Source organism: Aythya fuligula, chromosome 2 (assembly GCF_009819795.1).
Source record: "Aythya fuligula isolate bAytFul2 chromosome 2, bAytFul2.pri, whole genome shotgun sequence".
Taxonomy (NCBI): domain Eukaryota; kingdom Metazoa; phylum Chordata; class Aves; order Anseriformes; family Anatidae; genus Aythya; species Aythya fuligula.
The window spans coordinates 73,865,188-73,883,527 of NC_045560.1; the positions used below are offsets into that span (position 1 = coordinate 73,865,188).

General features: G+C 38.8%; 1 long non-coding RNA gene across 1 annotated transcript in view; it reads left to right on the top strand.

The window, feature by feature from the left end:
* Window positions 1-1,138: 1,138 nt before the first annotated feature.
* LOC116486760 overlaps window positions 1,139-18,340 on the top strand; it is a 93,088-nt gene continuing 75,886 nt past the window's right edge. The window contains exons 1-2 of the long non-coding RNA XR_004252989.1: window positions 1,139-1,232; window positions 1,323-1,516. This is a non-coding gene — a long non-coding RNA (uncharacterized LOC116486760). The remainder of the gene's footprint in view (window positions 1,233-1,322; window positions 1,517-18,340) is intronic.

An 18,340-nucleotide genomic window follows, 5' to 3' on the forward strand; every position in this document is an offset into this window, starting at 1 on the left:
ATTCCCTTTCATATTGTGCAGGGCCCTGTTTAGCCCCTTTTTATTCTGGGAGGTTACCTGACAGAAACTGTGTTGCTGACTGTATTGTGTACCATACAGACCCATGGCATTTAGAGAAATATTTGCTATCTTTGCTGTTTCCAGATATAAACGAGGTACCAGGAGTTCCTGAATCCATTTAACTTCAACGTCTTTCAAACAGCATTGTCAATGCTGACAGGAAAGGGAGCTCTCATGCCTAAGAAGTTAAAACTGTTAGTGGCAGGATTATGCAGTGAATGTAAAGTCAGTGCAGTACCACGCTTCTAACAAAAAAACGCATGCAGTTGTTTTGCCATGTTTGTATGCAAGACTGAGAGTAAGCACTGATTACATAGCCTGTAAATTCTTCTTCTATTTCCAAATCATCAATCAATATACTTAGCAATCTTAAATCAATATGCTTCCCCCCAAAAAAAAATGAATGGACTTGAGTAGTTATCGTGAAATGGTAATGCGCTATAAAGACCCATCATGGAAATACGTAAGTTAAATTTCCATTCTCCACTTTTCCGCAGTCCATCATGAGGAATACCCTATTCAACCTCAGATGAGTGAAGTCTTGGAACACTATTTTACAGATGAAACACTCATTTTATTCTATGAAACTCCTCAGTAGTTATAAGGTGGTTACTGGGTCAACAGACAAATGTTACGGCAGCTCTTCACCAAAATTTCAGTAGACATTAATACATATTCTTATATCAGTTCATCTTTCTGAGTACCAGTTTGTGTACAAGGTGTGCAATACACAAAATACCTGATTTGACTGTTTTTCACTAGGTAGCCATAGTACTCCCTCTGCTTGACCATGAGAGGTCATAACTGCTCAAAACACTTGTGAAATGGCTTCTTTCTTGTTTCTATCTTGGTGTCTCTATGTAGGCTCACAATTATGTAATGCTCTTGTTGAAACCACATCTAAGCAAATTGAATGTTATGCCCTCTAACTGTCCATGCAGCTGTCACTTCGCTATTTGAATCTGGAGACCAAGTGTTATATGAAGTTGTCTACTGACTTCCTGCATGTATTGTTGTCTGCAGCTATATCCTGGCTTTCTAGGAACTGTCTCTTCCAAATTTAATTTTGAACATCTCTACTTTTAGGTAGAAAAAGACTTAAACTTTTGAAAGCCTTGGATGTAGAAGCTAAGACCTCTGCAGCAGATGTCTAAGTTTCCTCTGCCAAATCTGTAAGTTCCTAGGGTTGACTCTGCTTAAGTTAGAACTGCTTTACCATTGCTTTATTTATTTATTTATTTATTTATTTATTGTATCTTTAGAACTCAACAACCTGCTCTGTGCAGAACTTGCAAAACTGCTCCACCTTCCAGGGATATCATGATGTGCAATGTGCTGGTTCCCTTTGACAGCTATGTTTGTGTGAGCATGTAGCAGCTGTGATGCTTTCATCAACATTTGCTGTAGTTTGGAAATTCCAGGCATAATCACCATCTGGCTGTGCAAGCTACCCTTGGTAAGTTGGACAATTCCTCTGTAGCTCAGTCACTGGATACATGCAAACAGATCTATGCTTTAGAAAGCCCTGGGGTTACTGTAAAAACATTAAGTAGGTTATGTCCAAGGCAGTCTTCTCTGACATTAGCTGAAGTACGTTTGTTTGATTTTTAAAACAAGTGGTCTTGTTATCTTTTTGTTTGGCATATTGGTGCTTTACTGAAGTAGTAAAATAGGAAAAGAAAAAAAAAAAAGTTTAGCATGAATGCAGTTCTGTTCTGAAAAGTCCTCATCAAAAAGGTAACTTGGATGCATTCAGCAAATTTACTCAGAGATGTCTGTTATAATAATAAGAGAATAGCGAAGACATCCTGTGGTCAGACTGAAGGTTTTTGTGCTTTTAACATCAGAGTAAGCTACAGATGCTGTGCAGCTATTCTGTATAATGCTTTGTCTGCTGTTTAAACATATTTATCAAAAACTCACTGCATGGGTAACTGGAATGTTTCTAATGTAAATCAGTTGATAGATGTTCTCATTAACAAAAAGCTGCAGGGCATGTCATTATCATCATCTTCTTTCTCCTTTCCGGTGTTACCAAGTGGTTTGGTTTGCTGTGCAGTTATATACATTTGGGAGAGAGAAGGGTTCTGCTCAGCAATTCCTTTTATCAGTTCATGTTCCCAATGATTTGCCCCTCCTTCCTTTTCCTTTTGATTGTGCAGCAGAATTCTAATTAAATTACATTTAGAACGGTAGATCTAGACAATTTGTTTGGTAGAGAACTGTGTTAAAAGATGGTGTCCTTGAATACAGTGGTGATAGATTTATTTTGTCTCCTGGTGTTATTCAAATTGGAATACATGGCTATAAGGCTAGATCTGGTTTCTTAATGATGCTGAAGCTAGCTAGCTGAGTGCTGAAGGAAGAAATTTTTGTGAATGTTTGCTCAAATTTCAAGCAGCCAACTTTGTTGCTGTGGGTTTGGTCAGACCTTTTTTGAAATAAACACAGACTTGCTTTATTTATCCCTTATATCTGCATTTGTAAGAATGGCCGTACTTTTTAAGGATGCATGTACTGCCATGCATACAAAATAGGTTCTTTATTTGTTGTTGACTGTTCTTCTAAATAACGTTTAAACCAACTAAGCCAGAAAACACAAGAGTTTTCCTATAATACATCTCCAGTAATGATTGTTGCATTACTCTTAATATGTTAAGCCCTACCTACCCATATATCCCTCTACAATGAATAAAGGCAGAAGAACTCTATGTTCACTGCAGAGAAAGCCTGCATGGAAATGGATTCCAAGTGACCACTTCACAAGGACTCAAAGATGTTGTCCAGATTACTTTGGGCACAGGTGGCTCAAAAAATAATAGCTAGAGATGGTCTGTATCTTACCACTAAGGCAATGTGTCCCCTTGACATTTTGGGGATAGAGGGAGTTTGGCAGATTGAGAAGTTTGTGAACAATTGAGTGGGAGGAAAGGTTAAAATATCACTTTCTGGAATACTCCTTATCAAGATTAGAAAAGACATGATTTTTTTTCAGAGGATTAGAACAACCCAGCTTTCTGCTAAATTCATTTTTCTTCCCTTCAGAATGTCAAGTCTCAATTACTTCTTTGACTTGAAGAGGAGTTATGATAAAGCATAAAGGTTTTAGAATAGTTTAGTTTTGTTTTGTTTTGTTTTGTTTTGTTTGGGTGTATCTTGAAACACACAAAACGTCCTGGAGTTTTTTTAGATATTTTTTACATTTCTAAGCTGATCATTAGTAATGATTTGTATCCCAGACTAATGAATTCCCCTTTGATAAGCTATTTGAAAAAGTTTTTGAAGTTTTCTAACCAAAAAGGAAAAATGCATAAAAATATTAAAACTGTTGTCATTTCTAAATTGAAATCCAAGATCATATAGTCCAATGACTTCTGCTAGCTCTTGCTTCTGTAGTTTTTCTCTGGTTCCTGTCATGTCTTATTTCAGTTATTCAATCACAGTTTTGTTACTTAAACTTAGCAGTAAGACCTAATTCCATGTTTTTGCAAAGTTCTAGTTTCATAGTCTTGAGTCAAATAAGCTCTGTTTATATTAAGTTTATGTGGTAATGTTTTAAATTTTTGTCTTCCACAGGTCAATATCCTTTAAACACATAATTTCCTCTCAAGTAGTGACATCCATAAGGATTGCAGAAAGTTATTTATTTATTTTTTAAATCTAATTGCGCAGAAAAAAAGCAGCTTTAGCTTTTTTTTTTTTTTTTCCTTTAAAGACATTAGGTCAAGATTCCTAAAATGGGAAATTCTGACTTTTTTAAAACAGTGTAAATGCACAGGAAATAAGATATACATGAGAGAAACTGTATATTTAAAACAACAACAATAAATAACAATAAGAATTTACCTGTCATTGTTTTACTGTACTACTTGCCCTGAGATATACCAGTCAAGTCAGCCTGTAGTAGGTACAAGTAACTTGGATAAGAATCTCCAAAACCTTGGACTAAAACACTATTTCAAAATTGCTGATAATGCTAAAGTAGAAAGAGAACAAGCTCTGGAAAAAGGTGCAGGGTTTCTTCTACCGGATTTATGTTTTGTATTATATTTAGAAACTTACCTCTGCAAATCATAGGAATCTCTTCACTTCTTTAAAAACATAAAGGTGGTTTTGATGACTTAAAGGAAAAGAATGAACTATTAACTTTACAAGTTAAAGTTCCAAACAATTAAAACCTCTAATTCATTGTATTATTTAAAAACATTTTATTTATAAAACATTTGAAATAATTTTCTAAGCTTTGAATCCATAGTAGTGCAATAAATATTTTTAGCCCTGCAGAGCCATTCTTAACAAGAGGTTTATCATTGTCATGTTTCAGACATTATATAATGCTTTCAGCTACATCTTTTCCTGTAGAATTGCTATGCAAATTACTTTTTCATATCACAGATGTTGCAGTTTTCAGAAATGACAAGGGCCATATTTTTTAAATATATGAGTTTACCATTTCATACTGCACAAAATGGTAAAGCATGTTGGTTTATTTACTTCTGTATGGTGCTTGCTGTAGATGGCTAATCCCACACCAAGTCAAAAGTGTTAGAAAAGAATACATCCCTGCATCAAACTATGTGCTATGAAATGGTTATAAATACAGAAAGTGTAAAGAAGGTCAGGCAGAAAGCACTGATCCTGAAAGAATACAAAAAGAAATCTGTTTTCAAGTTTTCTCTTGTTTGCCCCATTCACTCAGCAGTGATGCATCTCCTCTGGAAAGCTGAAGTATGTATTACTTCAGTGTTCTAATAAAAGATAGATTTCAAATACTTGCTATCTTTTGACATGCCATATGAGAGAGGACAGTTTATCCTTATTGCCTGTCTGGGATGTATCACCTGTTTTGTAGTCATATTAACTGATTTAAAAAAATTTTTTTTTTTTACAAGCCATTCAAAATCTGTCTTGCAAGTGATGATCAGATCGTAAATGTACCAGTATGAAGCATAAAAATGAAGTATTTTGAGTTTCAGATATGAGATATGAAATAAAATAGTTTTTCCTGATCACTAAAGAAGATTAAATCCCTTGAAAACACACTTCCTCTATTCTCCCTACAATGTTTTGCTGATACAAGCCATCGCAGGCAGGAAGCAATGAACTCTCAAAACTGGTTGCTTATTGTTACTGATCAGAAACCACTCTGTCTTGCTTATGTTATAGAAAATTACAGTAATATTAATACACTTGCATTTTTACAGTATGGATTTCTAACCTAGGCATGCCAACAAGTCTGAATAACAACTTTTAACCTAACCCTCTCCAATTCTAACAGTAGTGCACAGGAAAAGAAAGTGGTGTCATGAGTGAAAGACCCATATTTTGTCAATTTACTGATTAGAAGCTCTCCAACTCAGCAAGATTGAGAATCACTGATTCAGATCACTGATGATTTGGATGAGTTGCTGTCAGAAGCAGTCACCATTTTATCCAAATCACTGCAAAGATGGAGAATTGAATGCATTAAAAGTTAAAATGTTTTGGATATAAGACAGGTCTCAGTCTTTCTGTGCAGTCATTCTTGAGTTGGTTGAGTATTTTTGGAAAATAAACTTTTGATGACATTGAGAGATGAAGTAATCATGAAAGAAATTGTGCAGTATCTTGTGATAGAATAATTTTTTTTTTCTCTGCCGGTTGAGCTGAGCTTCTTTAATATATATATTTTTTTCACTTAATATAGAAGAAAGGGGTCCTAGAGGCTACTTCTCATGACCCCTGCTTTGCCTTCTCATGACACCAAGTACTCGAGAATAAATTCACAAAAGAACTTGGGAACTAAACAATTTTACAGTATCTGCTATATTGTGGATTACATTTACCATAATTGTAAGTGAGGTACTGCACACCCTGTGTAATACTTTTCATCAGAATGGGATGAATGAGTGTAAACACTCAGGTTGGAGGACAATCAATGACAACTCTTGTGGAAACAAATACATCTTAAATTCTACTTCTTTCTGTAATGTAGTGCCCTTCCCTAGTCTTGAGGTAGTGCTGGTATTCCCTTGGGAATCAGAGCCTAAATCTTGTCCTGGAATTGACATATGAAGTTTGCTTGTTTTCACATTTTTAGAAGGATGTACATACTCACTTGGCAATGCTGCCACTTGGGCTGTTTTTATGAAATATTTTAAGCCTTAATCATCTTGATTATGAGGAATGCATACCTTCTTATTATCCTCCCCTGCCTAAGAATGGAATAAATCTATTATTGTTACTCCTACAATTCATTTAACCTCAAAGAACAGGTGAGAACACCTTCACTTCTTTCTGCTGAAATCATCATCTGGAGGGCCTGGGAAGATTCCCCTAGGTCTAGCAGAGTGGTCAGGCTTGGCTGAACCTTGCTCAAATCAGTCTTTTTTTCATTCTTCATGTAAAGCTCTCAAGAAGCTAAACATAGCAAATGTTGAAAGAAGCTTGTAAATCAGTATTTCTTGTGACATATAATTTGCAAGGTTATACTGCTCTATTTTATATGGCCTGTAAGTAGAGGAAAACAGCCTCAGGCCTTATGCCATGATTAGTTTAATGAAGATATAAAACAAAATGTTAATGAAGAGTTCTCGAGGAAAAGGAAAATAACAGGGTGCCCTGCACTCCCATTTGTTGCATCACTGCCCAAAATGAGGGCTGCTTTTCCTTATCTGTTGTAAAGAGTGAATTATTTAGGGTATGTAATTTCTTTCTGGGATAAATGGGGGCATAGCACACTGATGGCTCTCTGAGGTAGTCATATGCAACTGAGAGCAAGAAATACTTGGAACTGTGCTGGACTTTCTAACTTGGTATAACATCTAAAGGTAGTAGTACAGTCTTACAAACAGACCAGGATGTTAGAACAGGAAACTGAAAAGCTTTAAAATTTACATTTAAAGTGCAATCATATGTTTTTAACTTTCATTCCATTATTGTAACTGATTTATAAACACGTTTCCATCAATCCATTATTCTTGTCTCAAGGTAAAGCTAATTCTAAGTAATCACACATACTCTTTGGAAAAAGCTAAATCCATTATGTCAGTCTGTATTAGGCAGCTATTTGAGTGTTTATTTGAGTGAGTAGTATGCTCCTAAAAAGGCTGTAGGGCAGCTAGCTGCTCTGCTGCAGAAGCCTTGTCATGTGTGAGCATGACACTCTTGTCATTAGCAAAAGTCTTGTTGGCTAGCAGAAGAATAATGTGAAAAGGGACCAAAACTTTGATTCTCTAGAAGCTGCTAGCATGTCATCATCAGTGTGCAAACATATTCAAAGGTTTTTAAGGTCATTGGCCTGGATGAAAAAATGTGAAAAGGATCATGACTTTGAAGTCTAGTGATTACAGCACTCATGAGAAAGTGCTCAAATCTTGCTTGACTGACTACTTAGTGTATTAGCCAAGGACTGTTTAATGTATAAAATTTAACTTAAAATTTATTGGAGCAAGGACTGCAACTCAGCTCCCTGGTGAATATCCTATCAGAAGACTAGTCAAGATCACTCATGTCTCTCTGCCCCTCTCAGTCCATTGAATCATTAATTGTTCTCTGCAAAGTCAAGTAGCTTTAGGTCTCTGCCTCCCACCACAGGATATGGTCTGAGTGCAGCTTTTGTTTTAATGCCTCTAATTCCTTTTTTTGGCAGGCCACAGATTTATTGTGTGGAGAGTCATTAACCCACACAATAGCCTAAATTCTGGAGTTCAGCACTTCACAGGAAAGTCAGGGCTGGGTCTGGGGTGGGGATGTTGACTCCCTGGAGCTGAAGTGAGAATTAAGGTCAATGGCTAAGTGCCCACAGGCTGTGGGTGTCCTCAGAGTTAGGCAGTGGTGGAGTTCCAAGTGTGACTCTAAAAGTGGGTCTTCCCAAAGTACCTAAATGCTAGAGTAAAGGGTACTAGGCTGGACTTCAAGTCTGAGCATTTTTTTCTGAATGAACTCATGGTGCTCAAAACAGGATAAAAACCCCTAATATTAGAACATGCAAAATTTGCTGCTAACATCAGTAGCAGCTGCTTTGTCTCCCACTTTAATCCCTGTGAAACCAATAACAACATTTCACTGAATTACATATGATAGGGTAGGTACAAAAGGAGCACATCCTTGCAGACACACTACATAATTGCTCTGAACTAAGGCTCAGCAGTTCCCCATGACTGGTGTATGTCCCACTAAGGAGTCACTACTAGCTTGTCTACATGGCAATTCAGGTCCCTGACAGTACCCTTTTAACTTTTATTGCCATTATTGCTATTAATATTTTATATCAGTTTTAATACTAATTCCATAAATGCCTGGCATAATCCAGAAATGAAATTATAGTATTTGAATTGTATAAGGACCTGAGTTCCATGGATTAGGAAAGACTGACTTAGGAATCTTAGGAAAGATTTTGTAGCTTCTGCCTGAATTCATGGCAAGTCCTTTCCTTTTGACAGCTGGTGCCAGTGCTACTTTGCAGAAAGCATTTTGGCCTCCAGCAGCCAAGGTCTTGCTTTCCATTTGTGCCGGGGCCCTGCGATTGCAGCAGTGTGCAACTGTCACTGTGAGAAACAAAGAACAAAGAGTCACATTTGCCTTCTGAGTGCGAGCTGGCAACTAACTTTGTTTGGCTCATGAGTATGTTGTTATAAATGAGGTCTCAACTCAATCTGAATTTTGTGATATTTATAAAACAAATATTTCTAAAAGGTATAAAAGACAAGTAAACAGCGCTGGGTGTGTGGGGAGTCTACGATCCACCAACACGCACACACAAACATCAAACATTCTAAATATACAGAACATTGCTTTACATACTAAACGCAACTATGCCTACACATATGTACAATCAGGAAAGGTAACAAACAATCCTCCAAGTTCCATGACTTAACAGTCTCCATTTTCCATTCCTTTTGAACAATATGTCTCGCTTTAAGTTGTCAAGCAACTCAGTCTTCAGGCCTTATGTATCCCGTTCTTCCCGCATCGAAGAAAAGCATATCCATCTCCTTTTCAAGGCCAATAGACCTGGGTCAAAAGGCACGTTCAGGTCAACAGGGGGCGTAACAGCAAAAGCCTTCGATGGCTGTAGCAGCAGAGGGGCCCATGGCGATGGCGTAGCAGTCGGATCAGTAAAGGAGCCTGCAGCTCCCTCACTATCTGGCAAACCACACGTTTCTGACTGTGGTCCCACATGGCTCTTTAAGGCCTCAGAGACTGCTCGCCAGGTGCCGAGCAATCCCACTGCAACCTTGTCATTTTTAGTTGCAGAGTCCCACACCTTGACCTCAGTTTGGTCCCATATTTCAGGCTCATAAACTGTCCAATTGTTAATAAGGAGAATAAGCTGTAAGGTTACCAGGACAGTCTTTGTTCCTAAGGACCTATGATTCCCCATAATGCTCAGCTGCTTACCAGCGAGAGGCAGTTGTGTGCACAGGTCCGCTTCTCTCAGCTCGAGCTTCTCTCCAGCTTCAGTGCGCCTGTTTCCAGCGCCTTTCTGTACGAGCTTCTCTGAGCAGTTTGCTGAGTTTGGCCGAACCTATCTTCATGAGGCGATCAATGTGCCTGTTCCCGTCCTAGTCTCCATTCTGCCAGCCTGTTCCTCTTCACTTCTTTTTCCTGCTTCTTTATTCATGTAACTTCATCGTGTTGCCTTTTTCTTTTTTTATCTTGAGGGCAGGCTCCCCTTTTATACCCTTCTCCCCACAGCAGTTCCTTTCAAAACAACTTTTCATTGGTCAAACAACTTTGAATGTAACAACAACAGCAAACACCCAGAAACTTCCATGCCTTAAAGGCTGGATGAGAGAACCACCTGTAGAACAAGAAACCGGAGACTGCATGGAGTCTCCTGAATCATCCTTCTTTGTTCCCTCTAAACTCTTTTATATTCCTGATGGCCTCGGCGTTAAGAGTCTAATGTTATCTCAACCATGGGGCTTTCCAACCCCCATGGCCACATTCCCAAATCTCCCCCTTCTTTATTAATATCAACCATTTTCTCAACACGACTTACTACTCCATATATAACAATGTGAGACAGGAAGAGAGCCAGCTCTGAGTTTAGGTGGTTCTAGCAGGGCACAGAGAGACAGCTGCTATTAAGAAATGAACAAAGGTGAGTTCTATTATTTATTTATTTTTAATATACTTTGGCTAATTGGATTTTTTTTTCTCCATTAGGCACTTACAGATAAGATAGCTAGTTTGATAGATGGCATAGGGTTTATTTGCTCAACTTGCCTTGGTGATGAAAGAGAGTCAGAAGAACAGTTTGAGGTATATAAAAACAAGCAAAAAAAAAAACCAGGAAATTGCTAGAATTATGTTACCCAAATCTGGAGTTACTATAACAGTTAGGCTGATAGGTAGACTTACTAGGCAGCCCATCTTAGAATCCTTTTTTGCTTTCTGCTTCACTCACTTATCCTGGGGATTTTACTTTTTAATGGAATAGTCACTAGTCACACGTGCCTTATTCTCTTATAATGACAGCATACAATAAACCAGTTATTTCACAGATTGCAAGGTTCCCTCTGTAACCAGATTTAGTTAAAGACATAAAATAAAGATGTTATAATAGTTAGATGATGTAATAATTTGGATGAAATAGTACCCAACCTTCCATAATAACTATCCAAGTTCCTTCTGTGTAGTTACAGAGCATCTATCTTAAAGTGACCACTTAGATTTTCTGTGAATGAAAGTCTTTCATCCATATGCCCTTCATTTCTAAAGTCCAGGACTGGATCCAGGCTGATTACAAACTTGGGCTCCCATCCCATGAACCACTTAATTGCCCCCTTAACTTGGAGACATGAATAAACTCATCAGAGAGGTACACCGAATCAGGGATTATAGCAAAACAAGGCAAACTATGTATGCCATACATAGAGACATTTAAATCTGGATTAAAGCCATAAGGCATTGTCTGTCTGTAATTTTGTACTGCCTAAGTAGGTGTCTTTCACCTGCGCTCTTAAATTTAAGTTTCCAGCACAAAGGACTAAGTAATGGGAAATACTCTTACAGTTTTCTGGCGTAGGTGCCAAAGCTAATACAATGCCAACTCAGATTTGGAGCTTTTAAGAGCTAATCCTGTTTTAGCTTGTCTCATCAGCAGCAGAAGTGGGTGAAATGCTCTTTTCTATTGCTCCTTTACTACTTTTGTGGCTGCAGGATATCACTTGTAGTGCTCTGTGCCTGACATAATTTTCATGTAGTTTATGTCTTTTCTCACCTACTTCTCAAACACAGAATTAGGGGCAAAAGTCTCTTCCTTTGGTAGGATCTGGATGATTTGCCTCTATTTTTTATGTATAAAACGTTTTGCTCTGGTTTGAAGAAGGCAGGAGAAACGGGTATTGAACATAAGAGAGCTTTTCAGTAATCATCACAGCTTCATGGCAGTTTTTAGTGCTTGGGGGCAGATACATTCAGCAGTTTTGTATAGAATCACAGAGTGGTTTGAGTTGGAAGGGACCATAAAGATCACCAAATTCTACCACCTTGCCATGGGCAGGAACACTTTCCACCAGACCAAGTTGCTGGTCTTCCTGTGATGTGAGGCTTACTCTGATGATAGAAACCTCTGTGGCATTACATGTTGGCAGCACTGTCAGCTGAGGCTTGAGCCCCAGAGCTCTCCAGTGTTCCAGGCTCAGCCCAGAGCTTGTTAGGCTCAAAATACAGTTTACAGGCAAGGTCACATTCCTTCTATACAGAAAATTCTCAACAATAGTAATAATACATTTAGAATAGTAATGCACACACCTGTTCTTAGTTTCTATCTCTTTCTGTTGGGTTTTGCTCACCCTCCTATTCCTTCTCTGGGAACACGTAGCTGGAGAGGCTAACAACACAGTCATCAGCATCTGGAATCCCTCATGGGTAGGAATATGAATTTGAGGTAGTTGATGTCTTCCAGCCATGAGATCCATGTAAAATCATGTTCACATTTGCTAACATGCTTTTACACCTTTCCCCTTAATCACTCTGCAGTCCCATGTTACACCCAGATTTGCTATATATAACCTATGGCTTTTATGACACTGAATACTGTTTCTTTGTTCTTAGTTTTGCCTTGCTCCAGGTCTATGTTTCTTTATCTGATCACAAACAAGTTGTTTATAGCCATGGGGTCTCCACCACCAAGCCCATGCCCCATCTCTTTTCATCCCCTGCCTGTACACCTCTGGGTTACATCCTTTCCTTCCTCTTCTCAGGGCCTTTGCTGTCATATCTGTACTTCTATGCGCTACATCATTACAGTAGAGTCACTATCTCTTTCCACATAGAATAACTGCTTGTTCCTACTATCTCTATAAAAATATGGTTGTACCATGCAAAGAAAAAAAAAAAAAAAAAAAGGCACAACACATTAGCTTTAGGCAGCCAATCAATTAGAGGAATTGCTGTCAGCTAAAACCAAGTAAAGTCAACTTGCAGTAGGTCAAGACAAGTTCAGACAGAGCAAGTCTGACAAACCACCGGCTTCCCAAATGTAGTGCAAAGCTTGTAATCTGTTACTACCAATGGCAGCATTATATAACAGGTCTACATAATTATAAGCTTGACTCCCATTATTGTATAATACAGTCATGAGAAAAATACCTGAAGTCCATACCATAGCATTTTGTCATCCTCAGTCCAAAGTCCCTGTGCCTTTACCTCTGAGTGAAGGGTGCACGATTTGTGCCAAAACTGATGATAGAAGGAAATACATTTTTAAAGTAAAAGTTTATAAAGATTTTGTTGCTGATCACACAGAAATACATCTAGCGTAATATATTTAAAAGGAATGTTTAATTTGTTTGTATTCCAAATATGGCACTACACCTTCAGAGCATGCACAGGGTGTCTGTCACTTTACATACAAAAGTATGTGATCTGTAAGTTTATCCTCTGATTAAGGAGACATTGGGGAGGCAAGGACAATATTAAGGAGGCATTGGGGAGGCAAGGACAATCCCCAGACAAGGACTGTATATTTCGAAGCAAGGCACTGGAACTCATGATAAAGAAGCGGCAGACAGACAAAGAAACAAATGTAAGGACTATAAATCTTGAAACTGGACATTGGAATTCATGATAAAGATACAACAAATGGAAGAATTAGCAACAACCAGCTCTTGCAATTAAGAAACATGCCAACTCAGCAGATTCCTGACCAAAGGTGAAAAGTACACTGTGAGGAAGACTTGGGGTCTTCCTCCCAAAGACCACTGCCCACGTCCTGAAGACCCCTGCCCACAATTCTTGGGAGGCTCTATGCAGGTGCAAGTTGCCAACAGGCTAATTAGCATGAGAAGTGAGGGAAGGCGGGGATAGGTAGTGAATATGTATAGGCGCTTATAGAATATTGATAGATTGATTGTATAAATTCAAGACTGCTTTCCGCTTTGGGTATTCACTATAGGTGGAGAGATCCTCCGTGCATCCAGTGCTGCAGTAAAGAATATACCACTTAAAGGAATTTAGGCTTCGATCTTTGAATCACCTCTATTATTTATTTAGTGAAATAGAAGCAGTGTTTGTGTGTTTCCATTATATAAGTAATAAACAAGTCCCATGATAGTTTCTGAAATTCCAGTGTTGTTTTTTTTTTTTTCAAATCATAGCTGAATAGAAACAAAAGTTAAGGGCGTGTTCAGCATCCAACAGATACAAGATAATTTGGGGGATAATTAAATTGTTTCCCTTTCATAATTTCAAAATACTTGGTTTGATTTGACTCTCTTCTAGTCATACATGGTTTTAGTTTTAAAATTAAAGATTAATTTGGCTTGAAATGAACATCAAGGTTGCTTTATGCTTTCAAGCATCAAATACAATGAAAATGTGATGTCAGGAGGTTAAGTCAAAATCAAACAGGATTCATAGGGTATACTTTTAGCAATGTAGAGAATTTCTGATCTATTATTTGAAAACACTCAATAATAAACTGTGTTTATAATCAAGACATCGTCTTCTTTGAAAAATCACCTGTCCTGTTGCAGATGCACCCAAGAAGCTCATCAGCTGGGATTAACAGCATCAGCTGTACCTTTCAGCATAGATGTTACCTGATCCAAATTCAATCAGTTGTACAGGAGGTACCCTTCAAAGGTAAAATAATCATAAAGTGTGAATTGCAGTGAGCTGTAGGTGTAGTATTCTGCACCATGTCAGGTTTGAGTCATTGCTGAGCTGACTAGGCTAGTAGCATTGATTTTGTCAGAGATACGCAAATGTAAGAGTGGAAAATGCAACAGTCCAATGCTTCAGTTGAATAAATTTGAAATTTAATAACTTCTTCAATATCTGGACTCCTTACAAAATGAGCAGTATGAAAAAGGACAACAAAGGGATAATTGTTCTCAGTTGGACTTTTAATACTGTTAGCTTATAAAGTATTTTTTCTTTGAGTAAAATTTCAAAGAAAATATAACTGCTTGACTTAAACCAAGTTCTGACTATTATATTATACACTGCAATGCTGTAAGAACAACCATTTTGATAGCATGCCAAGCAGTTGATGCTTTCATTAATTCTAATAGTTTGTCAGCCCTATTTCTCGTAAGGAAAAAACAAACAAACAAACAAAAACCAAACACACACACAAAAAAAACACCTTTATTAAGCAATACTGACTAAGAAATCTCCACAAAGTCTTAAGCTCTTATTTTTAAAGATGATATGTTTCTTTTCATATATGTTATTATAAAGTATAACAAAAAGGTTTAAAATAAATCATCTAGTTAATTGGTTACACTTGCTGGATTTCATATCCTCAGTGTAATGTTAATATTTTCATCAGCCAGAACTATTGGAGTTTTATGTTTGAATCAACTTTGGTATTAAGGCAGGTCATTAGAAACACAAAGGGAAATTGCTCCTCTTGACTAAGTGTACAGCAGGAGGATTTTATAAAGGAGAATTATAAGGAAAAAGTAAAAGAAGGTAAGTTATTAAGAGCTAAAAGCAAGTGATCCTGATTAAAATTTCTGTTCTAAAGTGGAGGATTTAGTTATTAAGATTACGTCCATATTTTTACCCGGAAGGAGAAGTAGGATGTATCATTTAGACATTTCCCATTATGTTTTTTTTATTATTATTATTATTTTTCCAACAATCTTACCTCCTTACTTGTTCTCATACATTGGTTGTTCTCTTTTTTACCCTATTTAGGAAGTCATCTGCAAAAGTCATTATACCATAGCTTTAGGTATTTTTCCCTTTTTCATAGCACATAATTAGCCATATTCTCAGAGATAATACGTCAGTCTTTAGCTTTATTGTCAATAAATTCTGGCTAATGTGGTCACAGATTCACATTTCTCAATTCATCAGAACTCCTATGTACATGCTGAAATTTGTGCATTTTCCTACACTTGTTACCGGGATTGTTCTGCCATATAGTTACATATTTCTTCAAAGACCTGGCAGAAATTCCACATCCTTCATATTTGCAAGAGATATCTGTAGAAGAAGGGGTATGTAGCAGTGATCTCCCAGAGCAGCACCTACTCTACATTTGGTTTATGAGCTGGTGTTGTGGTGACACAGCACCTGGGAAATGCCCTTTAACCACACAAGTCTGGAACTGGAGTAGTGCAAGGCAATTTTATACAACTCTGATGCATGTTAAATATTGACTAAGAAAACTTGAGATTTGGCCTGGTGTTGATCCTAAAGTTGAGATGTCTGCCCGTATTGAGCGTAATGCTCATCTGTTATTTGTTTTAGTCTGTATTTCTTTGTCCCACAATTTGTTATTAATTCTGCAGTGGATGATCACTGCTGTTTCCTTTCTAAAAAGTTTGTATTTTTATCATTTGATGATACCCAGGTCTGGTGGCTGCTCATTTTATTTTATGTCTGTCCTGGGGCTCTTTATCCCTACATTTTCAAAGAAGAAAAAAAAGACCCCAAACCCTGAGAAATGAACAGATTGACAGGCACTGCTGTTGTTGTCTGCCATTTTCAAACAGCACGGCAGGATAACATTATTAGAATCAGTTCAACTGAAGCGATTGTGCATCACCATCAGTCATTTCTCAACCTCTCCATTTTATTTCTTCTCTTGTTTTATCAAAGGCTGGCAGATGATTGCAACTCTGCAATCTTCTCCCAGTATGCTCTTGCAAAATAGCTTGACATGTTCACTCTTCTGCCTTTTCTTTTTCATTTTGTCCTGGAGTCTGCAGGTTTTTGTCTTGTCTCTTTTACTGCTTTTTGAGGGTTCTAATTTTCTGTAGTTTTTGCCTTTCCATTCCTCTTGCACTTCAAGTGTAAGGAATAGGTGCTCCTTATTAATACTGCAGGAGTTAGGACCTGCAGTATTAATAAGGACCTGCTTAACAACAGCAACAACAAAAAGTATATATATAAAAAAAAAAAATCACCTAGTATATTTTATGTACAGTACACTTATGTGGAAGAAAGGGCGAAGAAGGAAAATGTAGACCTGTTGCTGAATGCTGCAGGTGACTTGGACACAAATAAGGCTGATGTACCAGATGTCTTCTTGTGTCTTCGGCAACAAGGTCTCCCAAGCCTCTGTGCTTGCTTGCAAGCACAGGCTGGGTTCAGAGAGGAGAGGAATCACAAGTGATAGGTGAGGATCAAGTCAGGGATTACTTGCAAATTTGACTCACTGTAGTGGGTTTACGTGGCAAAGTTTTGGTAGCAGGGAGCCATAGGGGTGGTTTCTGTGAGAAAGATCTAGAAGCTGCCCCATGTTTGGGAAGGGCCCCATTGTTTTCCAGAGCTGAGCCAATAAGCGATGTTGTTTTGCGCCTCTGTGAGAGCATATTTAAGACAGGGAAAAAACGCTGCGCCAGACAGCAGCCGGGAGAGTCAAGGGAGTGAGAAAACAGCCTTGCAGGTGCCAAGGTCAGTGTAGAGGGAGGGGGAGAGGTGCTCCAGGCGCCGGAGCAGAAGTCCCCTGCGGCCTGTGGTGAGGACCATGGTGAAGCAGGATGTCCCCCTGCAGCCCATGGAGTACCACGGTGGAGCAGGGTTCCATGCTGCAGCCCGTGGAGGAGACCACGGTGGAGCAGGTGGCCCTGCACCGATGGAGGCTGCCGCCTGTGGAAGACCCCTGCCGGAGCAGATTCCAGGCCGGACCTGTAGCCCGTGGAGAGGAGCCCACGCAGGAGCAGGTGACCCGGCAGGAGCTGCTGCCTGTAGGGGAGCCAGGTTGGAGCAGTTTTCTCCTGAGGGATGGACCCCATGGTACGGACCCATATCTGGAGCAGCTCTGGAAAAGCTGCTGCCTGTGGGAAGCCCACGCTGGATCAGTTCATCAGGGACTGCATCCCGTGGGTGGGACCCCACAGCACAGGAGACGAGAGTGACCGAGAAGGAGCAGCAGAGAAGAAGTGCTGTAGACTGACCATAACCCCCATTCCCCCGTTCCCCTGCGCCACTCGGGGGGAGGAGGTGGAAGAGGGTGGATGGAGGGAAGGTGCTTTTGGTTTTTTTTCCTTTGTTTTCTCACTTCTCTCGCTTGTTAGTTGTAGGCAATAAATCTTACTATCTCCTTATGCCGAGTCTGTTTTGCCCGTTACAATAATTATTGCATGATTTTCTCGTCCTTATCTCAATCCTTGAGCCCTTTTCACATATTTTCTCCCCATTCCTATTTGAGGAGGGGGAGTGAGAGAGCGGCTGTAGTGGAGCTCAGCTGCCCACTCGAGTGGAACCACGACACTCACACATGTCCTTGAGACCCAATGGACTCCATCTGTGGTGCTAAGAGAGCTGGCCAACATCCTTGCAAGGCTGCTCTATCACCTTTGAACTGGAGAAGGGCAAATGTCACACCTATTTGCAAAAAAAAATATAAAATGATCATCCCATGCAGCTGCAGGCTGGTTGCCTCACTTCAGTCCCTAGGAAAATCATGGTGCTTCTGAAGCCCATTTCTGCACATAGGCTTGAGAAGATATATCGAAATAGACACCCTGGATTTACTGAAGAGTAAGTCATGCCTGAGCAACCTTGTGTTCTTCTGTGATCAAACAATGAGATTCTTCTCTTGTAGCTAAAAAGCATAATTTCTGATTTAAAATTGCTGTTGCCATCCTTAAACCTATTATTCAACTGGCAGCATTCTTGGACAGTCCCATTTCACCTGGGCTGTATTTTAACCAACTTCACTGTAAATAGGCCAACATGATTCCTGTCTCTCAGGATTACTACATTGTTGTTTTAAAGGAACTTTGCTCTTATGCATGTTATGCAGGGACATGGTCTAATAAGCAGCAGTTCCTGATGTAGTTCACTGGAGCCTTAAAAAACATGTAATTTAAATCTGCTTAAACAT